Source organism: Anolis carolinensis, chromosome 1 (genome assembly GCF_035594765.1).
Source record: "Anolis carolinensis isolate JA03-04 chromosome 1, rAnoCar3.1.pri, whole genome shotgun sequence".
Taxonomy (NCBI): domain Eukaryota; kingdom Metazoa; phylum Chordata; class Lepidosauria; order Squamata; family Dactyloidae; genus Anolis; species Anolis carolinensis.
In genome coordinates, this window is record NC_085841.1 from 163,934,737 (window position 1) to 163,944,521 (window position 9,785).

Sequence of the window (9,785 nt, forward strand, 5' to 3'; positions counted from 1 at the left end):
CACACACACACACACACTTAGCCAAAATTACTAATGGAACTTGTTTACAGAAACGGCATTCTCCACTAATGTTGCTCATGAAACACAGTCAACTAGACAAGAGCTTGTGAGGATTGCAGTTTGATCCCAACAACCCCAGTCAGTATTCCCAATGGTGAGGGATCATGGGAGTTGTAGTCTAAAACACATCCAGGGAAACCTATTAAGCCGGGCCCATTGCATGATCTGATTGTCCCTTACCATACTATTCTTTGGTTTGCAACATGATGTTATAATTGTTGTTAACTGCCATCAAGTTGCCTTCATCTTATGGTGAGTTTATGAATGGCATACCTTCAAGTTACCTTGTCATCAACAGCTCTGCTCAGGTTTTGTAAGCTCAGGCCTTCCTTAAGTCCGTCTTCTCATGATATGGTCTAAATACAACAGCTTCAGTTTAGTCACCTTGCTTCTAAGGAGAGCCCAGATCTGATTTGCTCTAGGATCAATTTGTGCATTTACAGATATATCACCCTTGTCAAATACAAGGTCTATGAAACGTACAGGCAAAGGAAACAATACATTTGAAAAAGGAAAATATTTGTTCTTTGCAATCAAACATGAAGCATATATGGTTGTAGCCATGTTTGTAATTTGAGCAGATGGACACAATAATGCAACAATGGAGATCCCAGGACATTGCATTTGCATTCACACACATACAAGGCTTGTGCATGTGGTGGAAATGAATCAACTGTTATTATTTCAAAGGTCTTCAAATTATTTCTGACCTATCACAGAGGGATTTTTTTTTGCAAATTTGTTCAGAAGAGTTTGTCTTTATCTTTCTAGAGGGCCCTTTCTACACTGTCATATAATGCAGAATATCAAAGCAGATCATCCACATTATCTGCTTTGAAGTGGATTATCTGAGTCTACATTGCCATAAAATCCAGCTCAAAGCAGATAATCTGGATTTATATTGCAGTGTAGGGCCCTTCCACACAGCCATATAACCCAGAATATCAAGGCAGATAATCCACAATATTTGCTTTGAACTGGATTATCTGAGTCCACACTGCCATATTATCCAGTTTAATGTGAATTTTATACAGCTATGTGGAAGGGGCCCCAGAAAGGGCCTAAGGCTGAAAGAGCATGACTTTCAGAGTTCGGTGTGGCTTAAACCATTGTATTCAGAGTCATAGTGCAATGCTTAAACCACTATACCACTTATCTCCTTTTTAATGTATATGCGAATGGTGGGAGGTTAAGACCCAAATAATGTTTTCCTTAAAATGTTCTAACCAGTTTGTGACACAAAAGGTTGTTTGTTTTTGCAACTGAAGCAGTCAGTTTAAGAAAAGAAAAATGTTTGATGAAAGTAGCGATGACATAGGTATTCTCTCCTTTTTCTTTGACTATATTACACTTTGCATATATTTTGGGTTTTTTTAATGGCCTGTTAACATATTTGTTGTTGTTGTTTTTTTTAACTTCCCAAGGAGTTGTGAAATATTCAGAGTTATTTTTTCTTTCAACACAGAGGCCCCTTCTACACATCTTAATAAAATTCCACATTTTTTGCTTTGAACAGGAATATATGGCAGTGTGGACTCAGGGCCCTTCCACACAGCCATATAACCAAGAATATCAAGGCAGATAATCCACAATATCTGCTTTGAACTGGGTTATCTGAGTCCACATTACCATATAACCTGGTTCAAACCTGATAATGTGGGATTTTATACAGTCGTGTGGAAGGAGTCGCAGGGCCCTTCCACACAGCCCTATATCCCAGAATCACAAGGCACAAAATCCCACATTATCTGAGTGTGTACTCTGATAACCCAGTTCAAAGCAGATAATGTGGGATTTTCTGCCTTGATTTTCTGGATTATATAGCTGTGTGGAAGGGCCTAGAGTTATCACAAGCAACAGCCTTTCAGCAAAAGCAGTTTTCCCAAGTCAGGGGCAAATGACCCAGGATGCTGAAAGCATTGTTGGCTGCAATGTAATTTTCTGTTCATTAGAGTTAATAGAATTGTAGAGGGAAGGAGTGGAGGCTTGGGAATCAGGAGGAGGAGGTTTTGACCTGCCTATCGCAGTCCCAGTGAAAATTTCTGAGCTGCTTTTCATATTGCATGGCCAGTCTAAAGCGTTTTGGTATTTGAGGCAGAGCGACAAAATATTACCACCCTATCAGGTCAGAATATTTCGTATGCAGAGCCAACTAAGTTAGTTTGACAAGTGTGGCAGTATGTATATGCACAGAGAGATGTATTCTTTGAAAAACCACACCTTAATCCCTCCTTATTATCCAAGATATTCGCTTATCCAAGCTTCTGCCGGCCCGTTTAGCTTAGATAAGTGAGACTCTACTGTACTTCAAAAGATACAAGTATAAATTCACAGAGAAATATATGACATCTTATAGAGTTCTGACAACTATTCTGACTTCCCGCTCCCCCCCCCCCCCCCCCCCCCAATTGTCTGAAAAGAACAAGCTAGGATTGCCTGGAGGTTCCCTTGATGTCACCACCTGCTGGAGGAGATTCCCTTGGTGGGAAGGAAGGCAGCTGATGGGATGCTCCTTGAGAGGGCACAGTCCAGGAGGAAATGGTGACATGGGTATGCTGATGAGTCCCTGATTAACTTAAGTGTTCAGTTCCATGTGAAACAAACGGTGCAAGACCCAAAAGATAAAGGTGATGATTCTGGACAATCAAGGGCTTGGCTGTTCCTTTAGAGAGTCAGTGGATTCATATTTGCTGATCCCCCTCTTCTGCAGGAGTGCCATACTCTCATCCTCAAGTTGAATGAACAAACATCCTGATCTCATCTTGATAACAAAGAGAATAATTGATCCGCATGTACACATACAGGTTCTGATATTGATCTGGCTTGGGAAATAGCTAGAGGAACCCTGGCTGTGAATTCCTTTCCCAAGGGATTATGCAAACTGTGGGCATAGGGAGATAGCTGCCTTCTAGATACATTTTGATACATTTCATTTGATACAGTTTATATTTTTAGCAATTGATACAGCACATAAAAGGCACAAGTTATACAAAAATCATCAAGTTGATACAGTTTATTAGAGGGTTAGATTTGATAGTACGTACTTTGGGGTATAGCTGGTACTAGGTCTATTCCGGAACCTCAAGTGCTTTGACATTTCATAGATTTGGAGCAGAGGAAAATGTTTTAATAAAAAGAAAGAAAATCATGTAACCTGCTTGCGGTCTCTTGATTATTTATAAATATTCGGCGTGGGGGGGGGGGGTGCCATGGCTCGACAACAACATTTTAGCCATGTTTAAATTTTTGAAAGGTTTTAATAAGAAAGAGGGAACAGGCTTGTTTTTGGCTGCTCCCTAATATTCATGCTGAAAAGATGTAAACAGAAGCCATCTTCTATGGATTCTGTAGCTACAGGATTCTGCATTGAGCGGAGGGTTGAAAAAGATTCAGGCTTACCAAGGTTGGCTTCTCAGACACTATCTGGTTTCAAAACTGAACCAGTTTGGGGGTTCTCAAAATTGTACTCCACCAACTTGAGGAGTTGTAGCGTGGGGGTGACTGAACCCCCTAAAGGTCCATTGCAGCTCTCAGCTTCTTTAATTCAACAATTAATTATTGCTGGCAAGGGGAAGGGTGTGCTCAGCCATAAATTCCTTCTGAATTGAAATCACACTGGCTCCCAAATTTTGCTAAAACAAACAACTACATACTCCCTTACAGAAGAATAGTATCCAAGGAGAACACCAGATGGCACTAAAACCTTTCTAGTAGCGAAAATGGGCCAGGCTGTTGAGAACATGAAATTTGTAGGAGGACCAATAGACACCACTCTCTGCCTCGCTCTCCAGCTCCTCAGCTTGCCAAAGTGTACAGTTGGCCAGGACGCAGCACTGTCTTGCAGCAAGTGGCAATATGAGTTCCAACAGCATGACAGATGGGTTCCCTGCTCCAAAACTTGGCTTCCCTTGCCTGTAAGAGTTGCATAACGGGCAGCTCAATCAGTCAGACTGTTCACATTACAATACATAATACATCTCCATGCTAACATGTCTGCTAATTCCCTGCTATTCTGTGCAGCTTCAGTTGTAGAACGCGAGTGCTCTAAAAGGTGAAAGTCCTAACACTGAGATGAGCAACTTGAGGCTCTCTATCTGCTATTGCAGAAGTTGCTAAATGCAGCTGTAACTACAGCTGGATCTACAGTGCCCTATATCCCAGGATTTGATCTCAGATAATCTGCTCTGAACTGGATTATATGAGTCTACACTGCTAGATAATCTGGGATAATCAGATAATCTGGGATCAGATCCTGGAATATAGGGCAATGCAGATCCAGCCTCAGGCCCCATCTACACTGCCATATAAAATCCAGATTATTTGCTTTGAACTGGAATATATGGCAGTGTAGACTCATATAATCTAGTTCAAAGCATATAATCTGGATTTTGTATGGCAATGTAGATGGTACCTCAGTGCTCTTTTGAGGGAAAGCAACATTTGTCATTTATCTCACTGAGGTATTAAAAAAGACCAGAATTGGCTCTGCGGTGGAGAGAGTAGAGAAGGTCTGTGCCTTTTTAGATTATCCCTGGTTGGACTACGGCCCCTTCCACACAGCTGTATAAAATCCACATTGAACTGGATTATATGGCAGTGTGGATTCAGATAATCCAGTTCAAAGTAGATATTGTGGATTACCTGCATTGAAGGGCCCTAAGATCTTGTCTTTCACTACTCTATTGAGAGAAGGGGGACCTTCTTTTTGAAATAAGAGTTAAAGCCTAATGCTTACATTGCCCTGTGCGTAAGTCAAACCTAGGTTTTGGGGTCAATTTTTTGAGCCGTGTTTCTAGTCTTTTACATGATCTGCACAGTATTATTATTAACTTTATTTATGCCCAATGCCTCTCCCCTAAATTGGGATCCCCCCCCCGCCCAATATTAATCTTTGTGATCCCACAGAGCATCTTTCTCCCTTTCATTTGCTAAATGAAGTGAGAAATGTGCTGCGATTTCTATTGTGGAGATGGTTGGGTTTCTATGTTAATTGTGAAAATGGGTGTGGGGGTCCCATGCAGTCGCATGCTGTCCACCTGCAGCCTAGTATCAATATTACCCCCTTCCTGGTTACCACTTCCTGGCATTGGACAACTGCCCCGAGAGCAGGCAGGTTGGGGAATCTTGGGAGTATGAGAAATCTCTTCTGCTTTCTCTAATTATGTACGAGTATTTGTGCTAAGCATGTATTCGTGACTAGGAAAAGAAAGGTGAGGTGTATCTGAAGTTGGCAGGAATGAAAGAGAGAGAGAGAAAGAAAGAGAGAGAGAGAGAGAGAGAGAGAAAGGTGGGGTCACAGGGGTGTGCATAAGAATGCAAGGGAAGGGCTGTAAGTTAAGTGGCAAAGCATATGGTGTGCATATATAAACTCTCAGGTTTCATCCTTTGCAAATCTATATAGACTAGAGGTGGGGGTAAGACAGTTGTCTAGTGAGACTGGAATGCCATTACTTGTCAATGCAACAATACTAAACTGGAGAGGGATGAGCCCTTTGTTAAGGAGTGTGTCTAGTGTCTTTCACACTATACAATTATCTATATATATAAAAGAGTGATGGCATCACGGCGACCCACAAAACAACAAAACTACAGGCCCCCCAACCTCGAAATGTGTCAACACAACCCATCATCCACGCCTCTAGGTTGATACAATAAAAAGAAAAGAAAAATAAAGTCCTAATTAGAGAGAGAGGAATAATTGCTTTTATCCAATTGCTGCCAGTTAGAAGGCTAAGCTCCTCCAACTTGGTCTCCTAGCAACCCAATAAAAATAATAAAAAACACTAAAAAATTAATACAATACAATACTATAATAACAGAAAATAACTAAAAATAATATAAGAAAATAATAAAATATAATAAATAAAAATATAACTTACAATAAAATTAATAAAAAAATGCAAATAACATCAAATAAAAATTACACAACAATTTTTAACCAATACCACCACCACTTTGCCACAGCAACGCGTGGCCGGGCACAGCTAGTGGCACTATAATTCATTTCAAAAGCCCTGACTCTACAACCAATGGAATTCTGAGATTAGCAATTGAGAGAGGCCATAGTAGGCTCTCTAGCAAAATGCCTTTCCACTCCAAGGGCCTTTTGTGTCTATTAAATTATAGCACTATGATTCCACTTTAACTGCTATGGTGGCATCCTTAAGAATCCCAGGGCTTGTAGTTTGGGTCTTAGGCACCGGAGGAGCTCTGAGAAGAATCCCAAAAGAGACTCTCTTCATTGCAAACTCCATGTTCCATAAGATGATGATGATGATGATGATGATGATGATGATAACAACTTTATTTTTATAACCCACCTCTATCTCCCTGAAGGGACTCGGGGTGCCTTACATTGGGACCAAGCCCAGAATACAAGTATACAAGATATAAAATAAAAACGTATAACAACAATATAATAAAAGCAATTAAACCACAGAATAAAAGCATCAAAACACATCAATAAGCATCAAAGAACTGAGTAGTGGGATAAATAAAATTACAAGGGAAAGGGCAGGGCTAGTGCAAAACGCAAAACAATAGGACCAGGAATGGGAATAAAGTGCTGGAGGTCGGAATGGTAAACAATTCGGACTGGGCAGTGATAAATTACGAGCTGACCTTTTGTTCAAGATGGAACCATGGTAGTTAAAGTAGAATCATGGCACTATAACTCTAATGAGAAAATGTTTTCAGGCTTTATAAATGGCCTTATTCTTAGGACTCTTTCACACTCCAAAATGATAATGCTATAATTCCACTGAAAATGTTATGACTTCACTCTATGGACTTCTGGGAATTTTTAGTACAGTGAGTACTAAAACTCTCTGGCAGAGAATTCTAAAATCTTGTGAAAACAACAAATCCCAGAATTCCGAAGAATGAGCCATGCCAGTTGAAGAGGAATCATAGTGCTAGATTCAGTGTGGAATAGGACACAGTCCTACTGCCACTAGAATCTCATTTGCTGGAAAGGTGCCTGAGGCCCCTTCTAAGGTAAAGGTAAAGGTTTTCTCCTGACATTAAGTCTAGTTGTGTCCAACTCTGGGGGGTGGTGCTCATCTCAGTTTCTAAGATGAAGAGCCGACGTCCGTAGACACCTCGAAGGTCATGTGGCCGGCATGACGGCATAGAGGCCCCTTCCACACTGTCATATAATCCAGATTGTCAAAGCAGATAATCCAGATTATCTGCTTGAATGAGATTATATGAGTGTATACTGCCATATAATCCAGTTCAAAGAAGATAATCTGGATTTTATATGGCAGTGTAGAAGGGGCCTGTGAGGGTTTTTCCTATGGCCATACTTCAAAGGTGAGGCTGACCCTCTTTCTGTTTTCCTTTTAGCCAGAAAACAAAGGCTGGCTGTACAATTAATGCAATTTGATATCTCTTTAACTGCCTTGGCTCAATAGAATAATGGGAATTGCAGTTTGGTGAGGCACCAGCACTCTTTTGCAAAGAAGGCTGAAGATCTTGTAAAACTACAAATCCATAATCCCACAGCCTTGAACTATGAACATAAAAGTGGTGCAGCAAAATTGCTAATAGCAAAAAAACTGGAAAGAAAAATAGGAAATTTAATTAGAAGAATGGTACAGGAAATTTGGAACATAGCTATTAATGACAAGCTGACTTGCAATATTCAAATTAAAAAGAGAATATCGAAACAAACAGATTTTTGGAAAAAATGGGGAAAATTTATTGAGTATGTTTTTAATGAGGGAAAAGCGTATAAGGCGGCAACACAGGCAATGAAATTTTGGACCTGTGAAACAATATGAGTTGGTTGGTCCTGGTGAAGAGGGCACAAAATAAGGGTAAGAGGAAGAGGGGGAAAAGGTATAATAAATAAATAAATAAATAAATAAATAAATAAATAACAAAACATGTTTAAGTAGATAAAAGGTGTATAGTAGAGAGATATGTAGTAAGTTGCAATGGAAAAGTTTTAAACTGATAAGAAATATGCTTAAAGATGTTTTTGATTTTTCCTTTTTTTTTACTGTCAGATTGTATACAATATGACATACTCCTTTGTCTAAGATATTGTAAAAACAGGAAAGAATGTATACTTATACATTTTGCTTGATAAATTAATTAAAAAATTAAGTAAAGTGGTGTTAAACTACTTCTACAGTGTTCATGCAGTCAAAGACCTTAGTTTTTAGATTCCAGACTCAGTTATAGTTGAAGGGATGGTCTGTTTCTTTGTATTATCTGTTTTAGCTGAATTTGCTTTAACTTGAGTTTTGCTATGGCTAGCTGCCTAAAACGCCAACTTGTTGCAGAAAGATGGGATATAAATGCTAATGGGTGAATGCCTGAATTGGTACAAGGTAAGATCCTCTCATGTTAAAATGTAGAGCAGGTGAATGTATGCAAGAAGGCAAAGTAGATGTGGGTTGGACATGAACAAGAGGATGAAGATGATCTATATCAGGCCTGCACCACTTGGCAGTAGTAAGGGGCCAAAATTAAAATAGGCTAAATCTCTTTGAACAGCAGATAGGTTTATGAGAGGACACCCATCCCTCAGAGCAAGCAGCAAAGCAGAATAGTCTCAATAGACCTGACTCCCCTCAGCATGGTGGCAGGTTGCAGTCCTTTTCTGAGGAAAATAAGTGCCTCCGTTCTTGTCTTCTTCCCTTCCTTTCTCTTTGCCTCTGGGGTGCTTCTATGGTCTCCTCCTCCGGAGGGGAAAACCACCAACTCTGCACCATCCGTTTCTCTCATTTGTGAGGGAGAAACTTTGCTTCAACATGAAAGACCCCACAACAACTTCATGGTGAAGCGAAGTTCCTCCCTCATAAACAAGGGAAATGAATGACGGTGGAGGTGATTCTGCCACTGGATGAGAAAGAGACAACAAAGGCAACTCAGAGGCAAAGAAAAAGGAAGAGTGGCAGAGGCAAGAACTGAGGCACTTCTTTACCACCTCCCTCTTGCTCTAAAATAGCCAGTCTAACGTTAAATTCTAACGTAACCTGGAGCCTCCCTGAAAAAATGTCCAATTCCTCTTGTAATTTCATCTCTGCTCCCCACTGCTATAACCTGAGCCCAACAACATTCCCAGGTGATGTTTCCAACTGAAACCAGCACTTCCAGCATCTTGACCAGTGCATCCCCTTTGCCACAGGTTAGTTTGGGATCTTTGGGGCACAGAGAAAGGAAACATGAAGAGGTAAAACACTAGGAGGTGGAAATGACAGGTTCTGATGGCTACTCTGCTGTGGAGATGTATGTGACCTCCCTCTCTAAGGCTTAGGCTTAGAGCCTCTGTGGTCTGCACCAAAGCCCCGGGCTGCATGTTGTGCAGGCTTGATCTGGTTTAGAAAGGTAAGTCTGCATTTTTATGGCAGTATTGGTTCTTTTTTCTCTAATTCAGTGGTTCCCAGCCTGTGGTCCCCAAGAAATAAAATATGGTCTGCGGCCTCACCATTACTATGCTGTTGCAACGAGAGCGACTAGCCTTGCGAAACTCTGTTATAGTGCCGAGGCAATGAGGATGTTGGGAGGGGAGAGTCTGACTACTCACAAAAGGCATGACAACAAGCTTCCTGACTGCTGCTTCTCCTCCTCCCTCCGTCTGAGTGGAGCCATTCCATGTGCTGTCTGGAAGTGGGGGCGCCTTGGTGTTTTAGTTCCTGGGGTTATTTGGGTTGCTGATTCAGAAAATTGCATTGGATAGACCACATCAGCTCTAGATTATTAAATATGATTTT